Raw genomic sequence first — 14,680 nt, 5'->3', positions numbered from 1 at the left:
AAGGCTCAAATTCAATCCTAAATTGACTGTTATCATTTCTCAAGTACAAACCACCGTCTTACCACATATCGTGTAATGTTATTCTCAGAAGAAGTTTCCAATTCACACAATCAATGAACACTTATTACCTTTTTAATATGTGATAACTCTCAATCCTCACCAATTCTCTCTAAAGAAGGCTCTAGCAGGAGATTCCTCGAGCTACTTGTGTTAAACCACTATCTTACCACAAGGCTTGTGTGCACAAAATGAAATATAGCAAGTGTCCTGATATCCAGATTCTCATAAACACAACCAACTCCTAGTGGCATATTTTGTCACTCAAGCACATAGGCATAGACATGCAGCAACTCAGAAGTCCAGGCAAAAATGTAAACTTTTTCACAATTCCATGATCACACAATTTATCATGCAATGCAATTCACAAACAAAATGTATCCTCCCCCAACTAAAAGTTACATTGTCCTCAATGCATAAACATGTCTCCAAAAATAAAGAAGGGGAAAGGTATCACCTGAATACTGCAGTGAATTAACTTAAGTTCGAAGGATGAGAAGCTTGAAAGAACTCAATGGATGGATAATGCAAGGAGTAAAAAATAAACAAAAAAAAAAATGAATGCAAATCACACTAAAAAGAAAAATCTAAAACTAATATACAGAAAAATAAAGTAAAGGATGAACCTAAGTGAAGCTAAGGGTGGTAAACAGGGTCTGCAAGGGGAATTTCTTCCACTGCAGGCACCGATTGCCCAAAAGCTATTTTGAGACGCTGTCCATTCACTTTGAACACTCTACCATCATTAGGATCCTCAATTTCAACCGCTCCATTTTCAAAGACTCGTAATACCACAAAGGGGCCAGTCTACCTAGAACGAAGTTTTCCAAGATGCTTGTGGAGTCTAGAATCATACAGGTATACTTTTTGATTTGGTTCAAAAGTTTTTCTCAAAATGTTTTTATCATGAAAAGCTTTCATTTTTTCCTTGTAGATTCTAGAACTCTCATAGGCCTCATTTCTCAACTCCTCTAACTCAGTCAATTGAAATTTCCTAAGCTTACCTCCCTCCTCTAGGTCGAAATTAAAATGTTTAATAGCCCAATATGCTCGATGTTCAAGCTCCACAGGTAAATGGCAAGGCTTTCCAAAAATAAGTCTATATGGTGACATGCCTAGGGAAGTCTTAAAAGCAGTACGGTAAGCCCAAAGTGCATCACTTAATCTTAAAGACTAATCTTTACGATTAGGATTCACCATTTTTTCCAAAATTTGTTTAATTTCACTATTAGCCAATTCTACCTGTCCACTAGTTTGGGGGTGGTAAGCAGTAGAGATTTTATGAATAACTCCATATATTTTCATCCGTGCTTCAAATGAACGGTTGCAAAAGTGTGTGCCTCTATCACTTATAATGACACGTGGTGTACCAAACCTAGACAAGACATTTTCTTTGAGGAATTTAATAACCGTTTTATTGTCATTAGCTCTACAAGCGACTGTCTCTACCCATTTAGACACATAATCCACCGCCACAATAATGTATAGATAACCAAAAGAAGGTGGAAAGGGGCCCATAAAGTCAATCCCCCAACAATCAAACACTTCTATCACTAAAATGGGGTTTAAAGGCATCATTTTACGTCGAGACACGGCACCTAATTTTTGACATCTTTCACAGGTTCTACAATAGGTATTAGTGTCTTTGAACAAGGTAGGCCAATAAAAACCACATTGTAGAATTTTTGCAGCAGTCTTTTTTATAGAGAAGTGGCGACCACATGCTTGAGTATGACAGAAACTAAGTATGCTAGGTATTTCTTCATTGGGAACACAACGTCTTAAGATTTGGTCAAGGCTGTACTTAAACAGACATGGGTCATCCCAATAAAAATTACGTACCTGAACCAAAAACTTCCTGTTATCCTTTGTACTCCACTCCTTTGGGATTTCACCTGCAATCAAGTAGTTCACAATGTGAGCAAACCATGGTAAAGAAGAGACAAAAAATAAATTTTCATCTGGGAATTCATCTCTTATTGGCAAGGTGTTTGTATTGTCTTCAAAGGTTAGCCTTGATAAGTGGTCTGCTATAACATTCTCCACTCCTTTCTTGTCCTTGATGGTGATGTCAAATTCCTGCAAAAGCAATATCCACCGTATTAATCGCGCCTTAGTATCCTTCTTTGCAAGAAGGTACTTAAGGGCTGCATGATCTGTGAAAATTGTAATGGGAGAACCTATTAAATAGGATCTAAACTTGTCGAGTGCAAAGACCACAGCTAGTAGCTCTTTTTTCAGTTGTGGAGTAGTTCATCTAAGCACTTTGTAGAGTTCTACTAGTGTAGTAAATGACAAAAGGCTTACCCTCTCTTCGTTGTCTCAGTACAGCACCTACCGCATAATTACTAGCATCACACATAATTTCAAACGGTAGGGACCAATCAGGTGGTTGCATGATCGGTGCAGAAGTGAGCTTGTTAATCAGTGTTTTAAATGCCTCTTGGCATTCTGGGGTCCATTCAAAATTGGCTTCTTTACTTAGAAGGTTACACGAGGGTCTGGATATGGATGAAATGTTTTGTATAAACCTCCTATAAAAACCTGCGTGACCTAGAAATGATCTTATGTCTTTGACGGTTTTAGGTGTAGGCAATTTGGAGATCAGTTCAATTTTTGATTTGTCGACCTCTATTCCTTTAGAAGAAATTACATGTCCTAAGACAATTCCTGAAGGTACCATAAAATGACATTTCTCCCAATTCAAAACTAATCCTTTTTCCACACACCGAGTCAAGACTCTCTTCAAGTTAAATAGGCATGCATCAAACGAGACTCCAAACACTGTCAAGTCATCCATGAAAACTTCCATGCACTCCTCTATCATGTCAGTAAATATGCTTATCATGCATCTTTGGAATGTGGCAGGGGCGTTACAAAGTCCAAATTGCATCCTGCGAAATGCATAAGTACCAAATGGGCAAGTAAATGTGGTCTTCTAAGGCTATTTCAATTTGATAATAACCAGAGTAGCCATCCAGAAAATAGTAAAAAGGATGGCCGGCCACACACTCCAGGATTTGGTCTAAAAAGGGGAGGGGAAAGTGGTCCTTATGGGTGGCAGCATTCAACTTCCTATAATCAATGCACATGCGCCATCCAGTCACTATTTTTGTTGGGACCATTTCACCTACTTCATTTTTTACCACTGTGACACCAGACTTTTTAGGGACTGCCTGTGTAGGACTAACCCATTTACTATCTGCAATAGGATAAATGATACCTGCATCTAACAGTTTCAGCACTTCATTTTTCACAACTTCTTTCATTGTCGGGTTTAGCCTACGCTGTGGGTCTCTTTTAGGGGTGGCTCCTTCTTCTAAATGAATCCTATGTGAGAAAATTAGAGGACTAATACCCTTAATGTCAGCTATGGTCCAACCTAATGTAGATTTGTGTTCATTCAGAATGTTTAAAAGTTGCTCACATTGTAATGCATCCAATTCTGAAGAAATAATTACAGGAAAAGTATCACCTAGTCCAAGGAATTCATGTTTCAGTCCTGGGGGTAGCGGTTTCAAATCTGGTTTGGGGCTCTCAATGCTTGATGGTTACTGGCCGCATGTCCTTTCTGGCAATTCTTCAAATTTGGGTTGCCATGGTGATGTCCCATAGTCCTGAAATTTTGCAAAAATAGCACAAATGTTAGCATATTCTTCATCATTAACACTTGCTGGAATTGCAGAATTCAAAAGAAAAAGATTTAAGGGGTCAGAATTTGTAGTCTCAAGTGCCTCCTCCTGAGTGAGTGCCTCAATCATATGTGTGTGGTGGCATCATCACTTTCCACTGGTTGCTTAGCAATCTGGAAAATGTTAACTTCTAGAGTCATATTCCCAAAAGACAATTTCATTAGACCATTCCTGCAATTTATAAGGGCGTTAGCTGTGGCGAGGAAAGGTCTACCAAGAATAATAGGAATTTTAGAATCAACATTAACATCAGCCTTCACATCCAAGACTAAGAAATCAACGGGGTAGTAGAATTTATCAATTTGAACCAACACATCTTCAACTACTCCCCTAGGTCTTATAGTGGATCTATCAGCTAGTTGTAGAACCACAGAAGTGGGTTTAATTTCACCAAGACCTAATAGTAAGTATATGGAATGGGGCATGAGATTAACACTGGCTCCCAGATCAAAGAGAGCTTGTGCAAACTCATGGTTCCCGATGACACAGGAAACAGTTGGACAACCAAGGTCCTTATATTTCGGTGGGATCCTTTGTTCAATCACAGCACTCACTTGTTCGGTCAAGAAGGCAGTCTTCTTGATAATGTGTTTCCTCTTCATAGTGCACAAGTCCTTAAGGACTTTTGCATATGTAGGAACTTGTGAAATTACATGCAAGAGTGGAAGATTGATTTTTGCTTGCCGAAGGTGTTCTAGGATCTCACTGTGTTGATTGACTGATTTTGGGCTAAGCTGAAGGGCTTGTGGAAAAGGTACCCTCGATGGACTTCCTACTGCCTCATCACTAGGGCTACTTTCTTCAGACTCACTAGAATCCTTTTCATTTTCCCTAGGTTTTGAAATTGGTTCTATAACCTTCCCAGATCGAGTGGTGATGGCATTTGCTTCCTTAAGGTTACTCTCTCCTGAACCTGAGGTTTGAGCCATATGCTGTCCCTTAGGATTAGGTTGAGCTTGTGCTGAAAATTTCCCACGTTCCCCCACAGTTAAGGCATTGGTCAATTTAGACACATGATTTTTTATCTCCTTATTTTCCTCCACTACCTGGTTAATCATAGTCTCAAACTTTTGATTGGTCTTGCCTTGTGCCTCTATGAATGCATGTAGGGTATCTTCTAAAGAGTTCCTAGAGGGTGTGGGTTGATATGATGGTGCACTGTAAGTTCTATTTGATTGGGTAGTTTGTTGATTTTCAGATTTCCAGCTAAAATTGGGATGATTGCGCCATCCTGGGTTATAGGATTCGGAGAAAGGAGAATAGGGCTTCCTATATGTGCCTAAGGCATTACAATGTTCTTCATAAACCCCTCTCATCTCATATAAAGTGGTGCACTCTTGGGCTAGGTGATCTACTCCACCGCACACAAAACAAGGTCCCAAAGATTCAACATGCGAAACAGTTTGTGCAGGTTTAGAGCCTTTAGCACGCAAGGTCTCAAATTCCTTAGCAAGGGCTTCCACTTTGGCCTTAAGACTATCTTCTTCCCTAAGTTGATAGATACCTGTACTAGTGGGGTTTCCTGGAGGTCGTGACCTATTGGTACTATCAGTAGGGCTAGGTCCCATCCAAGTATGAGCTTTCTCAGCAAGATCGTCTAAATACTCTATGGCCTCATCCGGATCCTTTTGCAGGAAATCACCGTTACACATCATCTCTACGAATTGACGTTCCCTAGGTGTTAATCCCTCATAAAAGTAACTAACTATATGCCAGCTCTCATAACCATGGTGAGGACAAATGACTTGTAGTTCTTTAAATCTCTCTCAGGCCTGATATAAGGTCTCACTATCCTTTTGGGTAAAAGATGAGATTTGCTTCTTAAGGGCGCTAGTCTTATGGTGGGGAGAGTATTTATTAAAAAATGCTTGCGCCATTTCAGCCCATGTACCAATTGAACACGGTCTCAACGAATATAGCCAGGTTTTTGCTCTCTCTTTAAGTGAAAACGAAATTTTTTTTAACCTGGCTGCATCCGTTGTACCATGTTAATTGTGGAAAGTTGCAACTAACTCCTCAAATTCCCTAATATGCATGTATGAGTTTTCACTGTCAAGTCCATAAAAAGTGGGAAGAAGTTGAATCATTCCCGATTTTAGTTCCATATGTGGCATATTAGGCGGAAACATTATGCATGATGGTGTGGATGTACGTGTGGGGTGTAAATAATCATGTAAAGTCCTATAAGGCACATCGCCGTGTTCACTATCAGACATAGTGTTATGTGTTGAGGTGTTCGTGGCAATTGATGCAGTAGCAAAATAAGGGTTATATTGAGATTCAAACACTGGATAAGGTGCTCTAGTAGAACTCCCTTGATTGCCTCGATCCCCGCTCATCAAACACACAAAAAAACAAAGAAAATGTGAAAACAAAATAAAAATAACACTAAAAAAAATTAAATCAAATAAAAATGAAGGAAAAGGAACGATGTCACCCTTTTTCGGTCGATCCTTTGATTAATTGTACCGTCTCCCCGACAACGGTGCCAAAATTTGATTACGTCCAAAGTATAACGCGGTAATTGTAGTACAACTTTGGGGTGTCGTATCCACAGGGAGATGAAAATTTTCTCAAAAAATCAAACAAACTAGAGTTTTCGTAATTTTATGTGGGAATGATTTGTCACTTGGAATAAAAATTAATTATCAATATGCGACATAAGTGAAGCGTCGGAATTCCCCCAATGGATTGGATCAATCGACATCAATAATTCATGTATTTTTCCTCAATTAGAGATTTTCTTCCCAACTCTCTAATCGGAAGATTTAACAATAAAGTCCAATTTAATTCCAATTATATTGCTAGAATCTAGATTTTCTATAACACATTCGCACATTTTTTTTATTGGAACAAGATCAAAGATCGACCATATACATCAAGCATAAGGCAGTAATCAATTCGCCAATAAAGTAATATTAAGATTAAAATTCAACAATTATTTCAATCATTCGATAGAAGGCACATGGCTAGATCTATGAAGGATTTGATAAAAGTTAAAATAATCTCAACAATAAATAATTCAAATTGTAATTCAACAAGTGTTTCGAATATTCGATAGAGAAAGCATGACTGAATCTATGGAAATTCTAATAATTGTTAAACTAAAGATATGGAAATTCGATTCTAAAATTGTTTAATAATGAAAAACTCAATTACATGAATTAAAGATGTCGAAATCACCAAAAACGATTGAGATCCTTTGTTGCTTCACCAAGTTCCTTAGTTTTCCATGGAGTTTCTTGAGCACCAAGATGAAAGAAATAGGTCTGGGGGCGTCTCCTTCGTTCTGGGTGGTTTTGGGCATTTATATCCCGTAAAAATTAGGTTACCATAAGAGATTCAATCATATAAGGAAACTGAGATTCGGCCGCCCAAAAAATACTATGGGACCGCATGGTTATTGTCATTGCGGTCACATGGTTATGCACTTTTAGCCTCTTCAATTCTCGGTATAGGTGTGTGCGACCGCATAGTAGAAAGGCTTGCGACCGCATGGTTCCGCCAAACAACTTTCAGTGTTTTAATCATAACTTTCTTTCCCGATGTCCAATTAAGGTGATTCAAGTTGCATTGGATAGCGAACTCAAAGGGCCACAATTTTTATTCAGAAGTAATCTCCCAATTCGATCATCTTCCATGTCAAAAATGGGTCCCAACATGAGACTAGAAACTGGTGTGTTAGTTTTCGATTGGAAATTGATGAATTGATCAAACTTTGACGTTATTTCATCCCTTTGACTTCTTTCCTCATCCACTTGACCTCTAACACTTTCGAATCTTCATCATAATCTTAGACACAAGTTTGGATCATTTTCACTTTAGTCCCCGAACTTTCGTTCTCTTCTACTTTGGTCATTTTTCACTTGTTTCTTCCGAATTTCATCTTTTTCACCAAAATGCAACCTATACCAAAATATAAGAGTAATGAGAGGATTTTGGCATAATATAATCACATGAATGCAATAGTTAAGTGGGGAAAATATGGTATTTTACACTCTTATTAGGTACTTTTCTGGTCAATCTCAATATCACGTCTCACATACCAAACAAATCTTAATATCACATATCTCATATACCAAGTCACAAATGTACAATAATAATCCTTGAAATTCCACATGTATCATAATAAAAGAGATTTTTATAATAATCATATAATCGAACACATAATTGCACATATTTTGATAATATACTTAATTTATAAATATTTTTAAAATATTTATATTTTTCCACTCACAAAACTATGTTCGCAAAAATCAACTCAATTTGTAAGCTGTCTCGATATCCGTATCGCCGCCTGAAATATGATATAGGCCCCGTTTGATACACATTTTTTTCAAAATGCATTTTCTGTCTCTTCTTTTCAACCACACATTCTTTATGAAAATAATATTACACGTAAATTAAAAAAATTTCTTATTTTTCAACCACATATTTTCCATCAATTTACTATTCGAAAATGCATTTTTACAAGAAAATGGATATCAAACACCCTCATAATTTTTAAATCAACAATCAATTATTTTAAGTAATTTCAATAATTAAATAGGCAATACCCAAACTTAATCATTTCACGTTTAAGCGATTTCTAAAATCTTTTTAATCACTAAAACTAGTTTTTCTTTCATCTTACTCAATTTCATAGTTTATTATACTTAATCCCTTCAATAAAATTGAATTTAACCTAACAACTATAAAATCAAACATAACTTGACAATAAGTAACTTTTTACTTACCTTACAAAATTGAGGAATTCAAGCCTAATAATGTAAACAACTTATTTTCTAACAACAAAGGCGAACTTTCTTATTTTTTTTCTTCTTTTTCCTTTATCTTTTCTCTTCCTCTTTTCTCTCTGCCTTGTTTCTTTCCGGTGTGTGTGGTGTGTTTTTTAAATGGATTTGGCCCCAAATGGATTGTTATACAACAACCAATCCACTGCCTAATTATTTTATCATTATTTTATTGTTTTTTTTTCTTTTGGCTTGACGTCTTGGACTCTTTTTTTTTTTTTTTTAATTAAGACATTACAAAAATATTTTGTAGCAGAGCTAACTGCAGAAGCTAATTTGTAAAGATTCCTCTTGAGCAAGAGATTTTGGGCCCATGAACTCCATTCTCAAAACTTTGGGAAAAAAAAAATCTCTCCACAATTGACAAGTTTACTTTCCCATCATATTTCTTTATTGTCAGTCTTCAGAAAATATGGCCCTTATGATATACTCCATGCTCTGGGAATGATGAAGCAGAAGATACATAAAGGAAAGACAACTACTAGAGAAGTTGGACTTAGCAACTTCTAAATTCTCGTGACATTCACTAATAATGGTTATATGCAATTCTCACAAAGGCTCCGTGAGGTTGGGAAAATGATGTGTAGTTAGCTTATGGATACTAAATTTAAGTTCACCTCGCATGTTAGGTTGGATATGGTACTTCACATCAGTATCTTTGAAACGAAGGTAACTTTTGCCTTGATTTTTAAGCTCAATATTTCGTTTATATTAGAATACACTCCATCAGTAGAGTTTGCTCTAGCCATTCCTAAAAAAAGAGAGAAAATTGGCAAACAAAAAAATTGGTAGTAAATCTTTTAAATTTTTTATTGTCTAAAATTACAAATCTTCGAAATATATAAAATGGCTTTTACATAAAATACATTGGACGGTTGAAGGAGTTGATCATTGGTTCTCAAAGCAAAGTGTCTTGAATGGTCAAAGGAAACAGTCTCTGGTCCCCAATACAAGTTTCTTGGATGGTCGAATGTGTCGGTTCTTAGTCCTCAACAAAAAGATCTTTAGAGGGTCGAAGGAATTGGTCATTGGTCCTCAACACAAAGTGCCTTGAACAATCAAAGGAGATAGTCCTTGGTCCTAAACACAAAGTTCCTTGGATGGTGAAAAGTAACGGTCCTTGGTCCTCAATGTACACGAAAAGGCTTGAAATTTTGAGTTCATTCATAAGAAAATATTGTCTGAAGTCATAATATAATTGCAGCCCGAAAATTTAATATATACACGAAGAAAATCTCGAAACTGAAAATTCTTGACTTGCTTCAAAGGTTGTCCCTAAAAAAATTGATAAAAAAAATGTTAGTTTCAATTTTATTAAAACAACCATACTGAAAAAATAATAATAAAAAATCAACCAAAAAATGGGGTCAAAATAAAAAGGAAATTTAAAAAAGAAAAGAAAAGATAAGATAAGAAAAGAAACTGAAAAAAAAAGAAAAAAGAAATGAAAAAGACTAAAAAAAATTTTAAAAATAAAATAGAGGTTTCCGTCAACTTGGTTTACTATGTGGACAGAAAGCACGAATGTCTAAAAAAAAAAAAATGACAGAAGAGAAAGTGGAAACCTAATTTTTTTTTTTTCGGTTGTTTGCAAATTTAATCTATTTGTTTTCAAATCTCATAATTTGTGCTTATAAATAAGTGGATATGAGATCTCACTCAAGCCCAACTTATCGTAAAACATAAAAAGCCCATGCAAAATCAAATTAGTTATGGATGGTATAAAAAAACTAAAGAAATAAATAATCGAATAATATTCACGTAAAAAAAAAAAACGTTGTTCTCAAATTTAAAGGATAAAGATTTTATTCTAAATCAAATTCATAGTTTATTCTCAAATTTTCCATTTGTATCAATTTATTAATGGAAGTTTGAGTTCAAATCAAATTCTAAATTGAATTTTAAAAAAAATTGAAAATCAAGATTTATTAATTTATTTATTTCATAATAAATAAATAAATTTTGAGGGGGCATTTATAGATTGGCTAGATCCAAATAATTAGCCCAATTAAATTTATTAAATTAAAGTCTACCATGGCCGCAAGAAAATTAAAGACCCGTCATACTCTTTCAAAAATCACAATTATTCACTGATTTTTTAATTAAAGTTAATTGGATGGTTAAAAAATTGGTCACAAACTTTCCCTATAAATAGGACCAATGGTTCATAAAATTGGACAAGCGAAAGTGCAGAGAAAAATATCACGAATTACATAAAAAAATCCACAACGGAATGAAGAGAAGAAATCCTCCCAAACCTAAGTCCGGTGATCACCGAAAAGAACAAAATCTTCTTCAAATCAATCAAGTCTAAGTCAAGTCTAAGAAGATCAAGGTCTTCTCCAAGTCAAATCAAATAAAATTCAAGACAAAGTCCAAGCACAGGAAAACCAAGTGCCAAACAAGCCAAATTTTCGATAAATCAAATTTTCAACAAATTCTTGAAGTACAGAATTCAAGGCATATGGCCCCTCATCTTCAAACATTCAAATCATTCATGTGAGAATTTATTTATTTATTTTCTAATTTTGCAGTTAGAAGAAGATTAATACTCACTTGAATTTCTCAAAATACTATTTGTAATAATTTTTACATTTTAATATACGAAATTTGTAGTACAGCAACATTGACATTGATGTCCTTAATATATTCAAACATAATGGGCACACAATAAACTATATGGCATGCGCGGGGGGCTAAATCTTCTCTGACGAGCCAATTTCCTTATTCCAATAGAATTTTACATGGAAGCAATATCTTGATATTCTATATATACCTAAACACGTCCAAAACGTAAAGAACCTTCCTTAGACCTAAAAATCTCTATATTCTACGTATTTTGGAGGTGAAGACCAAGGTTAAGCACCAAGGTCAAGGTGGATCATACAATTTTATTGAAAAATATTCATCCCTTCTCAAGATTCAAGCCAAAAAATTGGATTTCTCTACTTTTTCATTATTTCTTCTTCCCAGGTATTTTTTTTCCAATATTTCTTGTATAATTTAAACATTAGAATGCTAGGTTACTTTTTGTACTGCATTGGATGATTGATGAATCCTACTGCACATTTGTTTGATTTGAGACTATTAATTTAGTTATTTCTTGATTAACTTTGTATACCCATTGCCTTATTTAATTGATTGGCCAGTAATTGAATAATTAGTTGCTTGTTGTAGCGTTGGAAAATTCACAATAAGTTTAAAACATAGTAAAATTAACATATGTCGATGGAATTAGGAATAATATTTATCACGTATGCAATCAGATAGATAACCTATAATTTAATGCATTTTGGTCATATGAATTTGAACTAGGAATATGATCAGATTGTGATTAGAATAGACTTAATTTGTCTTGAAAAAAGAGAATTATATACATTAGCATTATCGATTGTCACGAAAGCATGAAATTGATTATATTTAAATGACAATAGGGGGATTCAAAATCAAATACAATCATTCAGATATTTGACAAAATATTTTTTATTGCTTCCTTAGCTTAGAATTAGTTTAAATAACAACAAAATCATGATTTTTTTTTGTCACAAACATCGAATTTAATAGTAACTAGTGAACTAGAATTAAACATTATTTCTTGTGGGAAAATAACTCTCAACTCATCAATTCTATTACTTGTCAATTATCCCGTACACTTGCGAGTATCACATGAACAAACAACTATATTTTCTTTACCTTGTTTATACCGAATGACATAGGGAAATATCTTAGTAAACTCACTTCAACGATGTGAATCACAAACTCCTTCGACCATTGGTAGCAGTGCCATGTCTCCAAAACTCGAACAAGTGCATAAATCTTTCTGTCATATGTAGGATAATTCAAAGCTGTCTCACTTAGCTTTTCACAGAAATAAGCTATTGATCATCTATCCTATATTAAAACAGCTCCAATTCCTATACCTGAGGTATCACATTCAATCTCAAATATTTTGTTAAAGTTAAGTAGTGCTAAAATAGGTACAGAAGACAACCTATCTTTAATAATATTAAATGCATTCTCTCACTCAGTGCCATAATAGAATCCAACACTTTTTTTTCACAATCTCAGTGAGTGGTGTAACAAGTAAACTGAAGTCTTTAACAAAAAGCCTATAAAAGCTAGCTAAACCATAAAAGTTTCTTACCTCAATTATACTTTTAGGTGTTGGCCACTCCTTAGTGGCTTTGATTTTCTCTTTATCTATTTCAATACCTTTTGTGCTAACAATATAACCAAGAAAAACAACATTTTCATGCAAAACGTACACTTTATAAATTTGTTCTTGCTTTAAGACAAGAAGTAGACATCTCAAATGCTTAATATGCTCATCTAAATTCTTACTCTATAGTAGGAAGATATCAAAGTAAACTACTATGAATTTATCTACGAATGCACACAAAACATAGTTCATTAATTTCATGAAAGTGCTAGGTGCAGTGGTAAATCCAAATGGCATAATTAACTACTCATACAATCCATATTTAGTCTTAAAAGCAACATTCCATTCATCTCTTTCTTTTATCCTAATTTGATTATATGCACTTTTAATAGTAATTGGTTTTCCATCTTTCACAAAGTTGTACCTATTTTTATAACCATCATGTATCATCTTCTTATCATACTGATACGACTTTCCTAACAAGATATGCTAAGCATGCATAGGATCCATATCACACATCACCTCATTACTATACTTCCCAATAATAAAGCTCACTAAGACTTGCTTATTAAAATTGGCCACTCTACATTCATTCAACCACATCAACCTATAGGGTATAGGATGTTATAACACAGACAAACCCAATTTTTCTACAAGGACGGTAATACTAGTTACATTGGTACAACTCCCCCATCTATAATCATGCTACATACTTTGTTGTTGATATAGTGATAAGTACATTTTGTGCACTTATTTGGACCGTATTAATAAGTTTTTGTGTCATGAAAGTGTTGGTTGTTACTTAGCTTGGGTAACTTTTCGTTTATTTCAGTGATGAACTGATTTCTAAGCAATTGAAAAAGAAAAAGGGGGAAATCCAAAGTATGAAGACTAAATTGCAACATTACAATAGTTGATTTGGACCACAAAATGAAGATTAAAGATGTTACAGGTTCAATTGGATGCAATTAAAAGTCAAAGAGTTGAAAATGCAAGAGAAATGACTTGAAAGAATCAAGAATGGGATTCAAGGGCTAAAGTGCAATATTCGAAAATTTTTATAATTGGGCGACAGCCCAGTTGTTTTGATTGGGCAACTGCCCAACATCAGCAAACAAATACCGAGGTGAAAACTTTAGCCTGGACGACTGCCAAGGTTTTGCTTGGGCAATCGCGGCAAAAAATTTCTGGTTTCCTATTTTGACTGAAATTCTTATGGAAACAAATCTTTGGAGGTATTTTACAACTCTAGGGCCGTCCCTAAGCATGCACCACTCATTCTAAAATATTCTCAAGGATTTTGAGAGCATAGAAAGAGGAAAGAAACACGAAGAACAACACAAAGACGTGAAGATTCAAGTCAACAATTACTTGGATGATGTCACTTCTTCAAAATTTGTTTTGTTTTCTTACTTCTACCATGCTAGACTAGATTTTTATGTACTAGGAGATCAATGAACCTTGTGATATAACTTTTTAATTTCTAGTTTTGCAATTTCGACATCAAAACATGTTATGCAATTGTTGAATGATCTATATGCAATTATTTTCTTCCATGATTATGTGTACGTAATTGTGTGAGTTTGGTAATCTATTTCTTACATTCGAGAGAAGGGGAATAGGTTTGATAAGATATAAATCATCTTAGAATCCGATAGGGGATAGAGATATACCGCTATACCTTGCATGAATATTTAAGTGTTCACAAAAATACATGCATTCTTGTATATTTGCACCCATTATAAAGATATAGACGGGTGATATTTGAGAATGGGTTCAACATTACTTGAGAGAGATTGTTGAATAAATTAAGGAGTATTGATTCTTCAGAAATTTAACGTGTTGTCAAATTATGAAACTAGGGTTAAAAGTGAGTATTGCTTGAGAATTCGTGATCCTAGTGCACTTTACATTCATTAATTGCATCAATCTTGCATTCAAAACGTAACTTTGCATGTTAATTCATTAAAGTCATATAT

At 34.6% G+C, this 14,680-nt stretch overlaps 1 pseudogene; it reads right to left on the bottom strand.

Annotated features, from left to right (window-relative positions):
* Window positions 1-692: 692 nt before the first annotated feature.
* On the bottom strand, window positions 693-5,965 carry LOC111381392 (annotated as a pseudogene).
* Window positions 5,966-14,680: the final 8,715 nt, after the last annotated feature.

Source organism: Olea europaea, unplaced genomic scaffold (genome assembly GCF_002742605.1).
Source record: "Olea europaea var. sylvestris unplaced genomic scaffold, O_europaea_v1 scaffold23, whole genome shotgun sequence".
NCBI classification, from domain to species: domain Eukaryota; kingdom Viridiplantae; phylum Streptophyta; class Magnoliopsida; order Lamiales; family Oleaceae; genus Olea; species Olea europaea.
Note: the sequence above shows the minus strand (reverse complement) of the source record. Positions and strands in the feature narration are given on the sequence as shown.